This window comes from Panicum virgatum, chromosome 7K (genome assembly GCF_016808335.1).
Source record: "Panicum virgatum strain AP13 chromosome 7K, P.virgatum_v5, whole genome shotgun sequence".
Classification (NCBI taxonomy): domain Eukaryota; kingdom Viridiplantae; phylum Streptophyta; class Magnoliopsida; order Poales; family Poaceae; genus Panicum; species Panicum virgatum.
Genome location: NC_053142.1, coordinates 14,234,073 through 14,254,991, shown reverse-complemented (window position 1 = coordinate 14,254,991; position 20,919 = coordinate 14,234,073). Strand labels below are relative to the sequence as shown.

At 46.7% G+C, this 20,919-nt stretch overlaps 1 long non-coding RNA gene across 1 annotated transcript in view; it reads left to right on the top strand.

Moving 5' to 3' along the window:
• LOC120639825 overlaps window positions 1-17,601 on the top strand; it is a 33,625-nt gene extending 16,024 nt beyond the window's left edge. Inside the window, exons 9-11 of the long non-coding RNA XR_005661686.1 lie at window positions 16,847-16,927; window positions 17,002-17,113; window positions 17,219-17,601. This is a non-coding gene — a long non-coding RNA (uncharacterized LOC120639825). The remainder of the gene's footprint in view (window positions 1-16,846; window positions 16,928-17,001; window positions 17,114-17,218) is intronic.
• Window positions 17,602-20,919: the final 3,318 nt, after the last annotated feature.

Below are 20,919 nucleotides of genomic sequence, written 5' to 3'. Positions count from 1 at the left end.
TAGCAAGAAGGCACTCGATTTCCTTACTGACCTGGAGCGGTAGGCTCGCCCAAGGCTTATTGGGCTCAGTTTTCTTCAACCATGGCCACCGGACTCGTAAAGCATACCCTAGCAATTTCAGGTCAGAAATCCCCAAGCCACCTAGTTCCCAGGCGCGACAAACTTTTGGCCAGGCAATGAGACAATGTCCCCCTTGTGCTTCTTTTCGTCCTCTCCAGAGAAAACCTCTCCTTATCTTGTCAATAGCTTTAAGTGCCCAGGTTGGTAGGTCTGTTGCCATTAGCTGATAGACTACCATCGATGTGAGGACGAATTGCACCTGGACAACCCTCCCTGCCCTTGTCATCAGATCAGCCTTCCATCCAGTTAATTGGTCTGCAATTCTGTCGATGATTGGTTGTACCTAATCTCTTATCAATTTTCTGAGAGAGAGAAGTATGCCAAGATACCTACATGGGAAGCTTAGAATCTCACGAGGCAATAGGTTCTGAATAGCAGATATACTATCATCCGAGCACTGGATTGGTAAGACACTGCTCTTTTGTACGTTGGTTTTGAGTCCAGAGGCCTCACCAAGTAGCTGTAGGATGTCCAGTATCAAGGTGATGTCATTTGCAGCAGGTCGGAGGAAAAGAGCTACATCATCCGCATACATAGAAATCTTGTATTGAATTGGTCGACTAGAAAGGGGCTGCAGCAGCCCGTCCCGTGATGCCTTTGTGACCATTAAACTGAGGACATCCATAACCAATATAAACAACATGGGGGATAAAGGATCGCCCTGGCGAAGTCCTCGTCGATGTTGTATAACCTCTCCCGGATGGCCATTCAGGAGGACCCAAGTAGAGGAGGTGACTAGTAAACCACTCAAAAGATCTCGCCAACGTGGTCCAAAACCCATTTTAGCAAGCACCTCTAGTAGGAAAGGCCAAAAAACTAAATCAAAGGCTTTTGTGATGTCCAGCTTGAGGAGGATTCTTGGCTGTTTTTGGGAGTGCAAGAATCTTACAGTCTGTTGTACCAACATGAAGTTGTCTTGGATAAAATGACCCTTTGTTGACGGTCATTAACGACCAATTTCGACTGTCAACTCCTTCACAAAAAGGGACTAAAATGTGGAATAAATGCTAGGATAGATTTATTTTCTAACGGATTCCACAGGTGATGTTCTAGAATGTGTGCAGGTGATTTCCAGCTGATTTTGCAGTATAATGGTGTGGTTTGATCCAGGACATAACATTCCAGCAAATCAGGATGCGACACGTGTCAGAATATGGAATAGATGGCCCACCAGAGCAAGAAACCAATAGTACAAGAGCCAATACCCGTGCCAATGGCAAGTGGGCCCAGGAATCAAACTGTGGACCGAAAGGGGAGGTCGGTGGGCCCACTGGGAGGCCAGCCGACCTACTGGTCGGCAACCAGGCCCATGGACCCACCGCCTCAACTTTGCCACATGGTGCTCCCTCACTGGCTCCCAATGTCGGTTCTGCAGAGAAGAGCTGCGATCTCGGGGTGGCTCCCTCCTATAAATACAAGGGGAGGGGTAGAGAAATGAACACACACACACACATCACACCCTCTCAACTCACCTTTCTCCCTTGGAACTTGAGGCCTTCATCCTAGATGCTTAGGTAGACTAGGAGGTGTAGAAGAAGAGGAGTAGAGTGAGGAGGAGTCGGGGGAAGTGCCGGGTCTGTCGGCACTCTTCTCCGCTTGAACCTCGACGGATGCTTATTCGGATGTAAGTGTTCGAGACTTTCTTTATTTGTTTATTTGGAATTAGAGTTTAGATCGCAAGTTATCATCTCTGCCTTATATTAGTTGATGTGTATGCTAGCGAGTAGCATTTGATTTTAGCTTAAGACCCCGGAAAGGAAAGGGTAGTCTTGGCCAGGGCTAAGGTTAGTACGGAAAGGTGTAGACGTGGAGTCTAGGCTGGACTATACCACTCAGTTGTCTGATAGTCCCATGGTTTGTAGAGATAGCCGGCAGGTGGTGACAGCCCTGTTCGAGCCTTTTCGTAATCCTCCACATTCGGATATCAGATAGAGCACATATTGGAGCTATCGGCTTGTATAAGCCGGTCGATACCTTTAGCTCGAAGTATAAGCCGGGGAACAGTAGCTACATTATCTACGGACTCAGTCGTCCTCGTATCTTCTATTTTCTTTTTCTTTGATTCTACCTCAACCCCCGCTACCCATTGAGCAGCTATCCCTTTTATAGCTCTCTTCACCCAAGAGCGAGTTCTATGAGCCAGCACCCTCTGCTGACCCAATTCTTTCTACTAGCTATGAACTCGACTCAGGCTACATAGCCTTTGTTCAGGAAAATTCCTTTTCAAGAAGGGATTGTGAAAATCCCTACCATCATCTGCGCGAGTTCGAGCAAGTGTGCTCATGCAAGAAAAATTTGGGCATGACACACGAAACTCTTAAATGGAAATTGTTTCCTTTTTCCCTTTCGGGCGAAGCAAAGCATTGGTACATTCGTGTCGTAGGCTGTGTGAATGGAAATTGGATTGAACTTCGGGACAGGTTCTGTTCTGCATTCTTTCCGCTTTCACGAATATGTGCCTTACGAACGGAAATTTTAACTTTCCTTCAGAATAATAAGGAATCAATCAGTGTAGCTTGGGCTAGATTTACTTTATTGGTAAAATCGGGCCCAAACTTGTCATTACCCGAGCATCTATTGCTCCAGCATTTTTATGCTGGTCTTGACAAGGAGTCTGCACACCATCTCGATCTTACCTCTGGAGGATCTTTTGCTCATCTTACCCCAATCGAAAGTAGGGAAGTCCTAGACAAAATCTTGGACAGAACCTCTTTCGTTTGTATCCACGAGCCAGTCCCCACAGAGCCCGAGATGCGTCTGTTGGGGACACCACCTTCGAGCCGGTCGCCGAAGGTGCACGAAGACAAGATGTCAGGAACAATGAAGCCGATGTAAAGAGCAAGCGCGGAGATGGCCCGTCTTCATGGATCTTCGGGTCGGAAGACGAAGACACGCGAAGACCGGTCGACACAAGCGTCGTGATGAGGAGTAATCTGTGGGCCCCACGGCCTTCGTCAATTAGGACGAAGAGGCCGCCTGGAGTTGTGGGCCCTTCTGAGCTGTACTGCACCCATGCTGTGATATGGAAATCACATGTACGTCCGGGAATATTCCGGGTATATGACCGTTGTAAGGGTGTAAAAGAGTAATTGTACATTGGAGGCATAACGCCACCTATAAATACCCCCTGTAATGTTCATTGATGGGAGAGATTGAATAGGGAGAGAGAATATTACTACTTGAATTGGGTGTTTGTCCCTGCTGTTGTAGTGTCCGTCCGTCCCGGAGACACTCTCCACCAATAGCGTCAAGCGGAGCCTTCGGAAATCGAATCAGAACCCCCTGAGAGCCAATCAGTGGATTCGATCTATGAGACCGCTCCTGAACATAAATCTGAAATATCAGAGGAAGAAGACCCTCTACCTCCGGAATTTCTCCGAAGTATCGAGCCGGATGTCTTTGAAGACTTCGGCAATACCTCAAGATACTTCTGTCAGAAGCGACCACCAAGCCCTGTCACTCCCACTGATCCCTTAGAGGAGAATTTTCTTCGGGAGACAGTTCAAGAGTTGACAACATTGATCAGCAACGAATGGCTGCAGGAAGGGGAGTCATCCGTATCTCCAATTTATCTAAACTCTCCCTCCACCTCATTCCGTTGCCGCCTCCAAGATCAAAATGTGGACGCTCTCTATAGTCCCACTGTCGGAGCTAATCTCATGTCAGATGAGTTTGCCTTAGCTTTTCTAGGCAATTACAAATTCACTCCGATAGACAGACAACTCAGGAGACCTTCAGGTTCTCTTTCAAGCAGTTACGGGATAATCACCGATGTGCCACTATGGCACAATGATGTTAAAATCCATCTGAACTTCCATATCTTCGAAGATCTCAACTTCGACTTCTTGATAGGACATCCCCTTAAGGCCCTCTTTTCGGATGTTCCTAAAGACGGATGTTTAAACATCAAGTTAGGGAAGGACACATTCCACATCCCCGTGGATCGAGCATTAACATGCTCTGTGGAAGATCTCCCTATTCCAGAGCCGATAGAGGAAATAATGGCCACTTCCACCTTCGAGTTTTTTGACTTGGACCTCGAGGAGGATATCGAGGAAATGCTGGAAGAAGTCAGCAATGCAGAAGAAGAATCTGGTGACACTTCTGAACTGCTCGCGACTGAGAAGCCATCACGACCTCCGATTGAGCTAAAGTCTCTACCTTCAGGGCTTAGATACGCCTTCTTGAATAGCGATGTAGAGTCTCCCGTAATCATCAGTGACAAACTCTCGGAAGAGGAGACGAATAAGCTCATCGCTGTTCTAGAGAAGCGTCGATCGGTCTTAGGCTATAGCCTACAAGACCTCAAGGGCATCAATCCTGCCCTCTATACCCACCGAATCCCATTGGATCCCGCAATAGCACCTTCTAGGGAACCCCAAAGAAGGTTGAACAATGCTATGAGGGAGGTGGTAAAGAAAGAGGTTCTTAAACTCCTGGATGCTGGAATTATCTATCCTGTTCCGCATAGTGAGTGGGTAAGCCCAGTCCAAGTCATACCCAAGAAAGGAGGCATGACAATGGTGGAAAATAGCAAGAATGAGCTAATTCCCCAACGAACCGTCACGGAATGGAGGATGTGTATAGATTACAGAAAACTCAACAAGGCCACTAAGAAGGATCACTTCCCACTGCCTTTCATCGATGAGATGTTTGAGCGATTGGCGAAGCACTCCTACTTTTGTTTACTTGATGGTTATTCTGGTTACCATCAAATACCCATCCATCCCAAAGATCAGAGCAAGACCACATTCACATGCCCCTATGGAACATATGCCTACCGACGAATTTTGTTTGGGTTATGTAACACACCCGCATCGTTCCAAAGGTGTATGATGTCCATTTTCTCCGACATGATCGAAGAAATTATGGAAGTTTTCATGGACGACTTCTCGGTCTATGGGACTACCTTCAATCATTGTCTAGAAAATTTAGACAGAGTCTTGCAGAGATGCCAAGAAAAGGATCTGATCCTCAACTGGAAGAAATGTCAGTTCATGGTCCGTGAAGGCATCGTTTTAGGACACTTAGTGTTCGAAAGAGGGATAGAGGTGGATAAGGCGAAGATTGAAGTCATTGAACAACTTCCGCCTCCCATCAATGTAAAAGGAATCAGAAGCTTCCTTGGCCATGTCGGATTCTATCGAAGGTTCATCGCAAACTTCTCCCAGATTGCTAGACCCCTCACAAGTCTCCTAGCCAAGGATGCTCCTTTCCAATTCACGGATGAGTGCCACAAAGCCTTTAACACACTCAAAAAGGCACTCATCTCAGCTCCAATCATTCAACCCCCAGATTGGAGCTCCTGTTCGAGATCATGTGTGATGCTAGTGATTATGCGGTGGGGGCCATACTTGGTCAAACCAAGGATAAGAAGCATCACACGATCGCGTACGCAAGCAAGACACTCACTGGAGCTCAGCTCAATTATGCCACAACAGAAAAAGAGCTCCTAGCAGTTGTCTTCGCTATTGACAAGTTTAGATCCTATTTAGTAGGTACCAAGGTCATCGTCTATACAGACCATGCCGCACTCAAGTACCTCTTCACTAAAAAGGATGCTAAACCGAGGTTGATCAGATGGATTCTTCTACTCCAAGAGTTTGATTTAGAAATTAAAGATAAGAAAGGAGTAGAGAATTCAGTGGCGGATCATTTATCGCGCATGACCAATACGAATACCCAAGACCCACCGATAAATGACTTCCTACGGGATGACATTCTTCTCAAAGTAACAGCTTCGCACCCCTAGTATGCGAATATCATAAACTTCATGGTTTTAGGGTATATACCCCCAGGGGAGAGCAAAAAGAAGTTAGTACAGGAGAGCAGACGCCACCTATGGGATGCACCATATCTGTACCGAGTCTGTGCAGATGGTTTACTCAGACATTGTGTACCTATGGCAGAAGGACAAAAGATCATAGAGAAATGCCATGCAGCACCATATGGAGGTCACTATGGTATATTTCGCACTCAAGCGAAAATCTGGCAGAGTGGTTTCTATTGGCCATCTATGTATGAAGATACAAAGAACTTTATCCGCAGATGTCCAAACTGCCAAAGGCATGGAGGGATCACAGCTCGTGATTCAATGCCCCTGAACTACAACCTTCAGGTCGAACTCTTTGATGTTTGGGGTATTGATTACATGGGACCTTTCGTAAGATCCCAAGGATGCGAGTATATTCTGGTCGTCGTAGATTACGTCTCCAAATGGGTCGAAGCCATCCCATGCATAGCCGCAGATGCAAAGCATGCCCGTAAGATGTTCCATGAGATTATCTTTCCAAGGTTTGGCACACCACGGATGGTAATCAGTGACGGAGGGTCACACTTCATTGACTCAGCCTTCCGGAACTTTCTCAAAGAACTAGGGACAAGGCACAACATTGCGACTCCGTATCACCCTCAGACCAGCAGTCAAGTAGAAACATCTAACAAGCAAATCAAGAATATTCTGCAGAAGACCGTGAATGAGATGGGGAAGGGATGGAAGCTGAAATTACCGGATGCACTGTGGGCATACCATACAGCATACAAGACACCCATTGGAATGTCACCCTATCAGCTTGTCTACGGGAAAACTTGCCACTTACCTGTAGAGTTGGAGCACAGAGCACATTGGGCTATCCGAAAGTGGAACATGGATCTCAAAATAGCCGGAGAATACAGGAAACGTCAAATCTCAGAATTGGAAGAATGGAGAGACAAAGCTTATAATGACGCCTTGATCTACAAAGAGAGAACTAAGAGATGGCATGATAAGCGATTGAAGCCTAAGAGCTTCAATCCTAGGGACAAGGTATTACTCTTCAACTCTAGGGTCAAGTTATTTGGTCATGGGAAACTATGAAGTAAATGGCAAGTACCGTATCGCGTCATCGACACATCATCACATGGAGCCATCACGATGCAAGATGACGATGGTAACGCCTTCAAGGTAAATGGTCAACGACTCAAGCTTTTCCTAGACCATCATAAAGCTCTTGATGAAGAGATAGACGTGATTGACTTAGTCGATCCAGTACTTATGTTCAAAAGAGCCATATAGGCCAAAAGGGCAGGAGGGCCCATCGTATCTCTCAAGCACACGACCATACCAGTTGACCCGCGCAAGCTGGGGCCCACTGGGGCCCAGACTGGGTCGACCGACCTATAGGTCGGCCGAACCTGGGCCAGCCCCAGTGAGGCCCAGCTTCGGGGCACGGCCTCCTTGACCCACCTAGAGTCCAATTCCGTGAGGCGTGCCAGCATTTCGCGATGAGGAAAGAGTCTCGTACCCCTCTTCTTCTCTTCAGAAACCCTAAACTCCATACCTTGTTTCCATCTATTCCCCAAAATCTCCATTGGTTCCACCAGCATTCCATCACCATCAACCCATGGCCAATAAGGAGATAGTCCCTTATGTTGCGCCAGAATCCCGCCAGGACAATCCACTTAGCCCTATGGAGCAGTACTTCACGGAGGCTCTCCAAGAAGAAGCCTTCTCGGTGACCGCAACCTTGCCAGCAACGCCTCGAAGCACCCCCAGAAGGAAGGACCCGAGGGGCACCAGGGGCAGGTCGGCCGATCACCTTGGTTGGCCGACTTCCCCACGAACCCATTTGGCTCCCGGTTTCTCTAGTGGTTCTCCATCGCCAGGTGGAGTACTTTCAGCTGAGGTATGGCGATGAAAACCACGAAACAGGCCCTCAAAGAAGAAATTGGAGGTCTTCGCGGTCAAGTTGTTCCAAGACAAGAATGCACTCGGGCCGAGGCATAAACCCGACGAAGAGTTTGTGCACTCGTGGGCGACTAAGGAAGGCCGGATAATTATCCACGACTACCGGCGCAACAAGATATGTCCTGACGAACCGCCACTCCAACCATGCCTCACAATCTTTGGAGTGAGACCGCCGGCCAGAGCAGAAGACTGTCAAGACAAGTCTGAGATGAGGGCACTTTCCTATGAGCTTACAAAAGCTCATATGGCCAATATTAGATTGGACACATCTCAGCAGAGGTTAAGAGAGGAGGTCAGAGAGATGCAAGGGGACCTCGATCTTTACCTCGAGTTTCTTGATGAGAGGATGGATCGCCTAGCAAAGGCATTAGGGATCCAAAACTTTGAGCAGGGATCTTAGATGAGACCCCTCTCGTTATCATAGGTTTAGTTGGGCGCTAGTTTTAATCGAGTCATTTAGTTTTAGGTCAGTTTAGTCGTGCCGCTGCCTTTATTTCATTCGGATTTGTGAACTTTGGCTCCCCGGTGTTAATGCCGGCAGAGCCCCATTATCTTTCATATTTGGTTTGTTTTGTCTATGATCGAAGAGCAGGTCGAAAACAAGTGTGGGGGGAGATCCCATGACGCTACACATCCACGATCACATTCACACGTCACGTGCACCTCCCGCTCCGATTCATGAGTTTGCACTATCTCACTTGTTTCCTCCCTTTAGCGTTTCTAAACATGAGCGTATCTTTTCAAATCCTTGAACCTGTTTAAGAAATGTGCTAAATAAGAGCTCTTGATAGATGCCTTGCATAAATGTTTTTCATGCTGCGCTTGAGTTTGTGAACCATATTTTATAGGACCCATGATACTTAGTTGTTGACTGACGTGATATGACTAGTTTGAAGTTGTTTGTCTCTTCCATGCTGACCAGTCTGGGATTTTACTTATAAAAAGAAAAACTAAGTTCTTGGTCTTATCTCTTTATCCACCATGCTACCAGAGCCATATAAAAATTCCATGCTATGTCTCTTGGCTACATGATTGAGCTTGATCAAATTTTGTGACCCATCATGGTTTTGTTCTATTTACGCACTTGATTTAAGGTTTTATGTTCAGATGAATCGTGTGCTCCATAAATATTGTCTAACAATGTTAATCGAAAAAAAAGAAAGAAAGAGAGAAGATGGCATGCCAAAGAAGCATGACCCCAAAAAGAGAGAGAGAGAGAGAGAGAGAGAGAGAAAAGATGGCATGCCAAAGAAGCATGACCCAGCAACAAAATCAAACATGAAAAGGAGCATGTATTTATCTATGCACTAACCTGATCAGTCATAAATATGAGTACACACCTATGGATCCATTCTTTGATCTTGCAACAGATTTGGGCCAAACAGACGACATTCTACCTCATCTATCGAAACTCCACAAATACCATCAAAACCGGTGAGGTGAATAGAGATAAATGCTGGTAAGAAGTTATGAGTGACTCTGAGAGACCCATCGAGGAGAGTAAGACCATGAACAATTTTATAAAAAATATTTTTCAAAATCTCCAAGTCTAGCAACATGACAGGATGACACTTAAAGGCAAGATCATTCCGTTTTTCAATAGCTCAAGATATCATGATAGACACATTCAAGTTCACAAGCAAGAGCAAGGTATGACATGACTTTTGTGCAGGATATTCTATTAGGAAGCTACCAGCTCACCTCAGTCCTGACCTTTACTCGGGACGAGCAAAGGGCCAAGTGTGGGGGATCTTGTTGATGGTCATTAACGACCAATTTCGACCGTCAACTCCTGTACAAAAAGGGACTAAAATATGGAATAAATGCTAGGATAGATTTATTTACTAACGGACTCCACAGGTGATGTTCTAGAATGTGTGTAGGTGATTTCCAGCTGATTTTGCATTATAATGGTGTGGTTTGATCCAGGACATAACGTTCCAGCAAATCAGGACGTGACACGTGTCAGAATATGGAATAGATGGCCCCTCAGAGCAAGAAACCAACAGTACAAGAGCCAACACCCGTGCCAATGGCAAGTGGGCCCAGGAATGAAACTGTGGACCGAAAGGGGAGGTTGGTGGGCCTACTGGGAGGCTAGCCGACCTACTGGTCGGCCGACCAGGCCCATGGGCCCCACCGCCTCAACTTTGCCACATGGTGCTCCCTCACTGGCTCCCAATGTCGGTTCTGCAGAGAAGAGCTGCGATCTCGGGGTGGCTCCCTCGTATAAATACAAGGAGAGGGGTAGTGTGACAGCCCAGATATTTAATTAGCTAATCCAGGGTTGTTAGCACCAAATCATACATCATTAACTAGTAAACTTTGAAACAAATGCATGAATGTTTGTGTGTCTATGTGTATATGTGCATAGGTCGAAAACTTTAAACAACTTTTAAACTGATGTAAGTTTGCATATGAAATTGAATATGCATCTCTCGTCATGACAAACCAAAGTCTAGTTGCAATCAAAGGGAGAAAATGAAATTTTTGCACATGAAATGACGAGTCTTTCAAACCACAGTTTTCAAACATTTAATTTATCTTTCAAATTTAAACAAATATGCTTTGAAAACAATTTCTAAAACATAACTCAAATAAACTTTTTCCTAGAACTAAAGTTGTAGAGTTTTAAATGTTGAACAACTTTGTGTTCAAGGAATTTCAAGTTGCTACACCGAAATTGAAGAAAAAATTGAATTTGAAGTTGAATAGGGCAATAAATCATATTCATCGAACATTCAAATTTAACTCTTCATATAACCTTCAAATGAGTTTTTGTGCCTGAAATGAAAGTTGTGAAGTTCGAAATTTTCTACAACTTTCGTGTTGAAAGTTTTTCACATTTCCATTAGAAAGTTTGAGAAAAATTCACTCAAACTCGTTGACTCTTTCTCCCTCTTCTCTCTGTTCCCTTCCCTGGTTCGTGAACACGCCTGCTCGCCGCCTGCCGTAGCTCGCTGCGTCGTCGCTGCGGCCACTGCCTGGCCATGAGTACCCGCCCCCGCTGACTTTCCCTCCTGTCCCGTTGAGCCTGCCACACTGCTGACCATCTGCTCCATCGAGCACGCCACCACACGACGAGCGCTCGGCGACAACGCCATGGCGACGCCGCTGGCCATCAATACCGATCCTAGCGCCGCGTCCTCTACTTCGCCTGGCCGTGCTGCAAAGCTCTGCCCTCCCTCATTTGCATCGCGGACCAGCGCCTCGCCCCGTCCCCTCTCCACTCTCGTGCTCCCAGAACTGAGCCCCTGCTTCCCTGTGCATAGAATGCCGCCGTCGCCCACCTTTAGCGCCGGCGAGCGGAGCTCGCCATTGCGCCGCCTCTCCACCATCCCTTTGCCCAAATCCGACCCCCTACTAGCAACGTATCGTCCCAGTGGAGCTCCCAGGCCCGGCCGCCCCTCCACATCGTCGCCGACGAGCCGCCGCCGGAGACAGAGCCGACGCCGGCCGCCTGCTCCCGCGGAGGGCCCTCCTCCGGCCATCTCTTGTCAAGCCAAGCCCACCCAGAGGTTCGCCTCGGCCCCCTCCTTCTTTTCCCTTGCGGGGCCCCCACCGCCGGCGAGCTCCCTCACCGGGAAACGGACCGCCGCCGCCTCCTCTGTTCCTGGGCCGGCCAGGGGTCTCCCGTAAAAAGAAACAAAAGAGTCAAGGGTTAAAGTGCATAATGTACATGAACTTTAGAAAAGAAATCAGTGAACTTAGAAAATAAATAGAAATTCGTAGAAAAATCGGAAAAACGCAAACTCAACTGTTCTGAGTTCTTGGTAACTAGATCTACAATTTTTGCTACATGCACTTATTGTTTTTATCACTAATTTTTGCTCTAGATTAAATACAAGTTTATTAGGCACTTAATTAGATCTCAAGTTACATGCATGATCTATTTTCTATTTTTGTCCAGTATGTTACTTGTTAGGTGTATAGCCTTGTGTAAAAGTTTCATGGACTTTTAACATGCCTAGCTATCAGTTTACTTGAATGTTGCTTTATGTCTTGTTTATTTAGTTTTATGAGTTCATATTGTTTAACATTGTTTCATGAGCTGAAACTTCTACAGTACCTTTAAATTGATATCTAGTTACTGTACAAAAAGTTTAGTAATTTTTAGATAAGTAATCAGTCCAACTAATTAATAGCATGAATAAATGAGATAAATCAAGACAAAATAGTTTCTCTGTCTAAAAAATTTTAATATTTTTATTAGAGCTTTGAGTTGAGTACATAATCATGATAGTAAATTTTGAGCCTCTGAAACTCAGTATAATGGTCTGTATAAATTAATATTGATCTATGCCACTATATCTTGCTTTATTTTTCATGCCTTGTATATTGTTCTTTTAAAGCTGAAAAAAATTATAGTTGGTTCATCATCATATCCCCAACACTCAGTTAAAGTTTCATTACTAGTACTCGCATGGTTTCGTCTGTACAATTTAATCTTAATTCTAGTAGTAGCAGCTTACGCTATTATTAGTGATTAATCTGCTAACGAAAATGTCTGAAATTTTGACAGTAGGTTTGTGTCTAAGCAAAGTACTTTGTATAAAAATCTCAGCACCGGAAACAATATTTAACAGCAGTTATGAATAATCCATGTTTGCTATTAAAAAATAGCTTTTGTGAAAAGGCAAAACCCTCACTTACTTAATGAGAAATAGTTAATCTAGATAATACTCTATAAACGATTGCCCAAGGAGATGTAAAGGAAATATTTTACAACTTTATAGTGAAGTAAATAATAAATTATTATCGTCACACAACTCATACATGTGCATTTCATATAGATACGACTACTCTCGCTGACCGTACGTACGAGCTAGTGCCGGAGTCCGAGAGTGAGCAGCGTGAAGCTCAAGTGAATCTAACTGAAGCCACTGAAGACCCGAACCAAGTTTCGGAAGAGCCCAAGGCTAGTTACGCTCAGGAATGCAAGCCCCGGAGCAGGACCTACTATTTTCAACATTATGCCACTTATTGTTTCTATATACTTGTGCATTTAAGTTTACAGGAGTTGATTGAAACCTTAGTTGCATGATCCTAGGTACCTATGTTTGAACACTAGTATGTGTAGGTCGCTAGATAGCTATGCTAATGATTTAGTAGAAGTCGAGTGATTTCCTGTCACTCGCGAGCTTATAGGAGTTGAATGTCTACTACATGCTGAAATCATAAGGTCCATGGGCGGGGCTATGGTACTTGTGGATGCCCCGTCTGTTTAGTGAAAAATATTAAGGCCGTAGTGTGTGGTAGTGGTGGTTAAGCTTTTGAACGTACTAACCACATGCCGAGAATATGATAATCGGTAAGCTTAAGTATATGATGGAACCGGCCGTGGAACATACTCCCCACTGTCTGGTCTTTGTTCACGCACGGGTGCAAGGCACCCTAGGGTGGTGGGCCTGTTCCATGCCCGGGGAAAAAGGGGAAAAGTCGCGTGGTTGACTTCATTCTCCATGTGTGTGTTTAGGTCTGCCTGGCCAGGTTAACAAATTTGATTCGAATCGTCCGTTTCTCGCGGATATTGAGACTGCTTAACCCTTTTGCCACATAGAGTAAGAAGTGGAACAATGATGATGACGAATATGGTTGAATGATGAAAAATAATTGTTTTCCACCATGTATGCTTTTGGATAGAGGCTCACTTAGAATGGTCAATTGAACTAGAATCTTGAAGCTAAAATTTGAAATTAAGAATTTACTCTTAGTTGCTTTTCGGTGAAACAAAGGCCTCCAGCCAAAAGCCTTGCATGTCTAGGTAGTGGGCTAAGTATACCCATAGTCGGGTAAGCCTTGCTGAGTATTAGTACTCAGCCTTGCTTGTGGCTCAACTTTGTTTTCAGGTGATACGTTTGAAGATCAGATAGCTAGCTTGACTTGGCCGTGTACTTTACCTCCTGGTTGGTCAGTGGAGTGGGATCCGACTCCAGCCAACGATGACAATGCCGAGTGATGTCATGTACGGGCTTCATCATGACATCTTGTATCGTCGTTTAGAACTCGCTTCATTTCCGCTGCAGTTGAACTCTGATCTACTTTAAGTTTGACTTTCAAGTACCTTTCTAAGATTTCGAACTCGGTTTGTAATATTTAAGTTAAGACTCTGTGATGTAAGAATTTGTGAATTGTTGTACTCTCTGGACTCACCTTCATGTGAGTTGCATGTAAGCTTTGGGTTTCGAATGCAGCTCAGGTGGTTTTATCGGGACTCTACCCGACTGGACTGTCGAATTACTCCGTTTGAAGTGCGTGTTAGCCGGGATCACCTTTATGGTTATGGTCAGCGCACTTGAGCCGGATTAATTTGGGCGGTTCTGCCACAGGTAGAGGAATGAACACACACACACACACACATCACACCCTCTCAACTCACATTTCTCCCTTGGAGCTAGAGGCCTTCATCCTAGATGCTTAGGTAGACTAGGAGGTGTAGAAGAAGAGGAGGAGAGTGAGGAGTTGGGGGAAGTGCCGGGTCTGTCGGCACTCTTCTCCGCTTGTACCTCGACGGATGCTTATTCGGTTGTAAGTGTTCAAGACTTTCTTTGTTTGTTTATTTGGAATTAGTGTTTAGATCGCAAATTATCATCTCTGCCTTATATTAGTTGATGTGTATGCTAGCGAGTAGCATTTGATCTTAGCTTAAGACCCCGGATAGAAAAGGGTAGTCTTGGCCAGTGCTAAGGTTAGTAGGGAAAGGTGTAGGCGTGGTGTCTAGGCTGGACTATACCACTCAGTTGTCTGATAGTCCCACGGTTTGTAGAGGTAGCCGGCAGGTGGTGACAGCCTTGTTCGAGCCTTTTCGTAATCCTCCACGTTCGGATATCAGATAGAGCACATATTGGAGCTATCGGCTTGTATAAGCCGGTCGATACCTTTAGCTCGAAGTATAACGGCGACGTGATCTCTTCTTCTAGACATAGATTCTAGATATAGAAAGTCCTCTCTTCTGTCTTTTCCACACCGGCATGTGTGTCCTTGGATGAACCTGAACCTGTAGATAGCGTACTCACATTCCCTAGTGGATACGATACCCTAGAATACTCCTGGGTGAAAGCTACAGCGGTATCTGTGCGCTTGCGGATTTTATTCGTGACGTTGCAAAATACCAACACCCTTGATGAAGGCGGTTTGGCTAGGAGAGACCATCACATTGAGGCGACACGCCAATCTATTAGCTAGAATTTTTGTCACAAGTTTTGCAAAGCTATGAACTAGACTGATGGGCCGAAAGTCCTTCACCTGTTCAGCATCTGCCTTCTTTGGGATCAAAGTGATATAAGCAGAATTCAGCATCCAAAGGTTCCTGAAATTCTTCCCCCAAATGGTTTGAATAGCAGCCATTATGTCCTCCTTGATGATTGGCCAACAAGTCTTGTAAAATCTCCTAGTAAATCCATCAGGACCCGGGGCCTTATCAGAAGGGAGATTTTTGATAGTATTCCATACCTCCTCTTCCGAAATAGGATATTCCAAATCATCAAGCTCGTAGCTTGGCAGTTCAAGTGCCTCCAGGTTGATGGTTCTATTCTGGTTATCATCCGAACCAATCAGCTTGGAGTAAAAGTCCAGGATTGCTTCAGCCTTCTCCTCATGCCCAATTAGGACTCTATCTTCAGTTTTCAACTTGGCGATGAAGTTTTTCCTTTTTCTGTGACGTGCGTGCATATGGAACATCCTGGTATTTGCATCCCCATCCTTCAACCAGCCAATACGAGAAAGTACTCTAGCCACCGTCCGTAGTAGGGAGGACAGAGCAAGAGCATGCTTTTTGAGGCTGTTGTGGAGCCAGATTTCATCAGGTTGGAGTGCACGGTTGTCTTGCACAATATCTAGCTGGTGAATAACCTCTTTGGCAAGGATGAGCTGTGAGTTTAGATGGCCTATCCTTTTTTGGAGAATTAATGGACAGTGATCTGAGTCATGCGAGGCACTGCTTTGCAGCAAACAGTCTGGGAATCTATCTTCCCAGTCTATTGAGCAGAAGACTCTATCCAACTTCACCAAAGTAGGGGAGCTGCTAGAGGACGAGCTGGACCAAGTGAATTTTCAGCCGTGCAGAGGGATTTCACTGACTGCCATGTCGTTAATCTATTTTCTGAACCTGCCCATCATGGCCCGATTTAGGTTGGCATTATTTTTGTCCTCATCCCCATAGAAAAGATTGAAATCTCCCGCAACCATCCATGGGCTAGAGCAATGAGCACGGGTATCCCTGAGTTCCTGCAAAAACTGAATTTTTTTCCTGGTTTCCTTGAGGTCCATAAACACAGGTAAGCCACCAAGCAGCACCATTGTCGGGGCAAAACTGAACTGATACACAGTGATGATCCACTCGGCTGGCACCAACTGGCCCAAGGTGGCTCCCCAATTGGGAGAAAGCGGACCCAAGAGGCATGGCCTTCAACGTAGGCGACCAGGCACTTGCCTCAATTGGGTCCAGGCCCAAATCCGGTTGGGAAGACACCACCCGGGCTTCCAGATGTCCAGCCCCAGAAACAGTATATGCTAGCCCATTAAAGTCTGGCGTCTGGGGAACCACCTCCCGGATCTCCTCATCGTGGGGTGTGCTGCCTGGGCCATCGCACCCTCATTAGCATCTCTAGTAAAGTCTTCATCAACGGGCGCGCTCGTTAACGACAGCCGGGCCATCTTGTGGGCGATCTCCGAGACCCCCTCGGGTGTTGATGCGGCCACCGCCGCATGAATGCCTTCCGCAGGATTCGAGATATACTTCTTTCGAAGAAATTAAAAGCAATTGGTCTGATAACATGATTATTAGCTTGCCAGTAGACATTTTAGTGTTATCTACTTCTGGCATAATGCATTAGTGATGGTTTGGCGTTTTGGCCCCAAAATGTTCTTGCAATCTTCATTGACAGCTTCTTTGTCAACAAGTATATCTGTTGTCATATTTTTTTTTTCTTTTTGTAAAATGATACGTACCTTTTTTGGCTTATTAGCTCAACAGTTTCAGTTGTTGGTTTGTTATAACAGAAGGCCATATTATTAGAGGGCTACAAGTTTTTGCGCACTGATGGCACAACAAAGGTTTCTGATCGGGAAAGGATTGTGAAGGTTCTCTCCATGAGCTTTGTGTCATATAGTCAGCCATATCTGCTTTGTTGTTTACATGTATTTGCATCCTCCAGGATTTCCAAGAAGGTCCTGGAGCTCCAAACTAACCACACAAGTTGGTGGACTTTGACTTACAATTACCAAGGCAGCACGTGTCATAGTAGTTGATCCTGCTTGGAACCCAAGGTATCTGAACAATGAGATCTAACTGCATGACTTCAAGTTTTCTTGACTGGATGTTTAGCACTACATGTTTTTTTTATCCTTACACACTTGTTTTTGTATTTACAGTGTAGACAATCAAAGTGTAGATCGTGCTTACCGGTTTAGCCAGACCAAAGATGTGATTGTATACCGCTTGATGACATCTGCAACCATTGAAGAAAAGATATACAATTACAGGTTCACAAATATCAGTTCTTACCTGCTGGTTTGTTGTAGCAATTATTAGGAGTATGAGCTTTCTATAATGGTTTTACATGGTGAAAATTTTCTTACATCCTTTTGTTTCTCTCTGCAACATCATAGACCCTACTACTGAAATTTGATTTCTAGGCGTAGAATCCGCTACTGTTTTTTGTTGATGTGAATGTAACTTGTGTACTGGATGTCCTTTTTACCATGCTGTGCACACAACTCTTCTTTTTTCATGGATTTCTCCAGCTTTGTGCTTCCATCTTAGCAAATCACTTATATATTTTTCTTTTGTAAAAGAACATGTGAAAGGAAAGCTAGACTGAGTAGTTAGAGATGATCTTTTGTCCAAGTTTTCACTGGGTTTCTGTTCAGATCAGCAACAGAACAAAAAGGAGCAAACACGTTACTTCCGCAAGAGTATACTTGTCCTGCTTCTATTTCTTGCCATTGTTTGCTCAATCTCCTACTAGATACTTTATGGCTATCTTGTTTGTACCCTCAGGAGATTCAAGAGCTTTTTAGTTTGCCACATCAAAATCAGTTGCAAGAAGAACATGGTCAACAAGTTGTTATGTAAGAAATCTGTTTAATTTGAACTCCATTTAATTGTAGCAAAGTTAATTTTATCTTGATGGTACAATCTTATGTGTCACTGTGTAGATAATGGATGGCTACAATAATAATTTTATTTACATTATCACATAAATTTGAAATGTCCCCGTGGTGTAAATAAAGCACAACCTGCACACTGCAAAGTATTGAATTTCCTCCATGAATTTTGTAGGCATTTTGATGTGAATGAGGCATTATTTATTTGCAGAAACAATTGTTTGGTTCATTGACCAGATCCATTTCCAGTTGGTGATTTTGGGCTCAATGTTGAACAAACAACTTTTTTTTGTGCCTTTTTTCTCAAATGTCAACAAAATAATTTGTTCAGGGCTTTTTACATGTTACGGTGTCCTCTTTTGTCTTATAGTCCAAGGCCTGTTAACAAGTCCAAGACCCGTTAACAAGTACACATAAAACAGCTCAACATGTATGTTAGCAAGGCAATTAGGGTTATGAATAGCCGGCCCATTGGGCCTTGGGTGGCCGGCGCCCAGCCTTCCTGGCTGGGGGGCGCCGCCCCCTCCCTGTTTGGTAGATGGCGACGGGATCCCCCTGATGGTGGTGTTTCTATAAACCATCTAGGGTATTCCGTCTATATATGTACACCCCTGTGCACCTCTATCAATCAATCCATTCATTCCCCGCAATATACATTGCTTACATGGTATCACAAGTTAGGGTTTCCTCTCTGCTCCTTCCGCTACCATAACGCGCCGATCCGGTGTGCCCCAACCTTGTGCGCCGGCGATCTGCCGCCGCATCCACCATGGTTGGGTCCCGCCCCTCCTCCCCGCACGCCGTCGACCCTGCTGCCGCCGCTGCCGCCGCCCAGGCGGAGCGCGAGGCCGCCCTAGCAAGGGCCGAGGCCGCGGAGAAGGAGGCTGCCGCCGCTGCGTAGGAGCGTGATGCTGCTGCCCAGCGCGCCCGTGACGCCCTCGCCTGCGCGGCCGGGGAATGGGCCCTTGCTGCCAAGGGCGCCCTCGACGCCACGGGCGCCCCCGATGCCGACCCGACGCAGAGAAGGAGGAGGACGCCGCCTCCGTCGACTCCGGCGGCACAGCGCTTCATCACATCGTCCTGGCCCATGAAGCCGCCACCCTCATCAACCTGCACGCCTAGGCCATAAGTGTGCAGAACATTCGGAGCCTCGTCCACATCGTCCTCGACATCAACGCCGGGAACTACACCCGGTGGCGCGATCAGATCCTCCTCATCATCGGCAAGTACTCGCTGGAGAGTCACGTTCTCGTCGACCTTCCTACGCCTGGCTTCCCAGACTGGACACGCATGGACTGCGTTGTCAAGTCCTGGATCGCCGACACGATCTCCACCGACCTCGCCGAGATGGTGATCGATCGCGCCGCCACCGCCCGCACCATCTGGTGCACCCTGGAGGACCAGTTTCTCGGCAAACGGGAGACCCGCGCCCTCCACCTCGATGTCCAGTTCTGCAACCTCATCCAAGGTGATCTTTCCATCACGGACTTTTGCAGGTGCCTCAAGAACATGGCGCAGCAACTTGCGGATCTTGGGGAACCCGTCTCTGATCGCAAGCTGACCCTCAACCTTCTTCGAGGGCTCAACGAGCGCTTCCGCGATGCCGGCCGTCACATTCGTCGCGGCCACCCCTTCCCCAAGTTCAAGGACGCCGTCGACGAGCTCATCCTGGAGGAGCTCACCATGGCACATCAGGCGCCAACTCCCCCCACGAACCTCCTCGCCGCTGGGAAGGGCGCCCCATCCGGGGCACCACCGCCGCCGTCATCCTCGTCAGGAGCTCGCCCCACCCAGGCCTCCCGCATCGGGGGCGCCAACTCCAGGGGCGGGAACTCCGAAGGGCACTCCAAGGACCGCCGCTAACGGGGCGGCAAGCCTCGCTCCGGCGAGCAGTCGTCCTCTTCCTCTGCGCCCAGCACAGGCGGTGCTGGTGGTGCCACTTGGCCGTCCTTCCTCCACCCGTGGGCCGGGGCCATTCAAATGTGGCCCGCCCCGCAGCCCTCGACGCTGCTCCCTGCCGCCCCGACTCCACCACAGCAGCAGCAAGCACTGCTGGTCCAGCAGGCCCAAGCGCAAGCCTTGCTGGCCCAGCAGGCGCAGGCCCACGCTCTCCAGGCCGCCCAGATACAAGCGCTGCAGCAGGCGCAGGCTGCACAGGTGCAGGCGGCGCAGGGTCAGATGGCGTACTTCCACTAGGTGCCTGGCATCCAGACTTCGGCCATCTCGCCCGTCGGATGGGATCAGCAGTCGCTCGCCTCCGCCTTTAGCACCGTCTCCGTGAACCAGCCCACTTCCACTGACTGGTTCTTCGACTCAGGTGCTACCTCCCACATGACCTCCGATTCTTCCAGTCTCTCCCATAATTTTAGCTCGTGGTATCCCTCATCCATTGTTGCCGGTAACGGTTCTTTACTTCTGGTTACCTCTAATGGCACAGCTACTCTTCCAGGTCCCTTTCTCTTAATAATGTTCTAGTTTCACCTAGTCTTATTAAGAACCTGATTTCTGTGCACCAGTTTACTTCTGACAACAATTGTTCTGTTGAATTTGATCCCGCTAGCTGTTCTGTGAAGGATCTGGCATCCCGGAGAGTTCTCGTCAGGTGCAATAGTGCTGGTCCGCTATATCCCCTGGGCCTGCCACCTGTCGCCGCCCTCATCACTGGCTCCTCTCCGCCCTGGCACCTCCGCCTTGGTCACCCCGGTCATGAAGTCATGACCAAGTTGCCCTCTGTCATACCTTCATGTAATAAATAACTTAGCACATCTTTATGTCATGCGTGTCAGCTCGGTCGCCACGTTCGGTTACCGTTTACTTCTTCCACTTCGCGTGCATCCAATAATTTCGACATTATTCATTGTGACCTCTGGACATCACCAGTTGTTAGTGTCTCGGGCTACAAGTATTATTTGGTCATTCTCGATGATTGTTCGCACCACTTGTGGACTTTTCCTTTACGCCTAAAG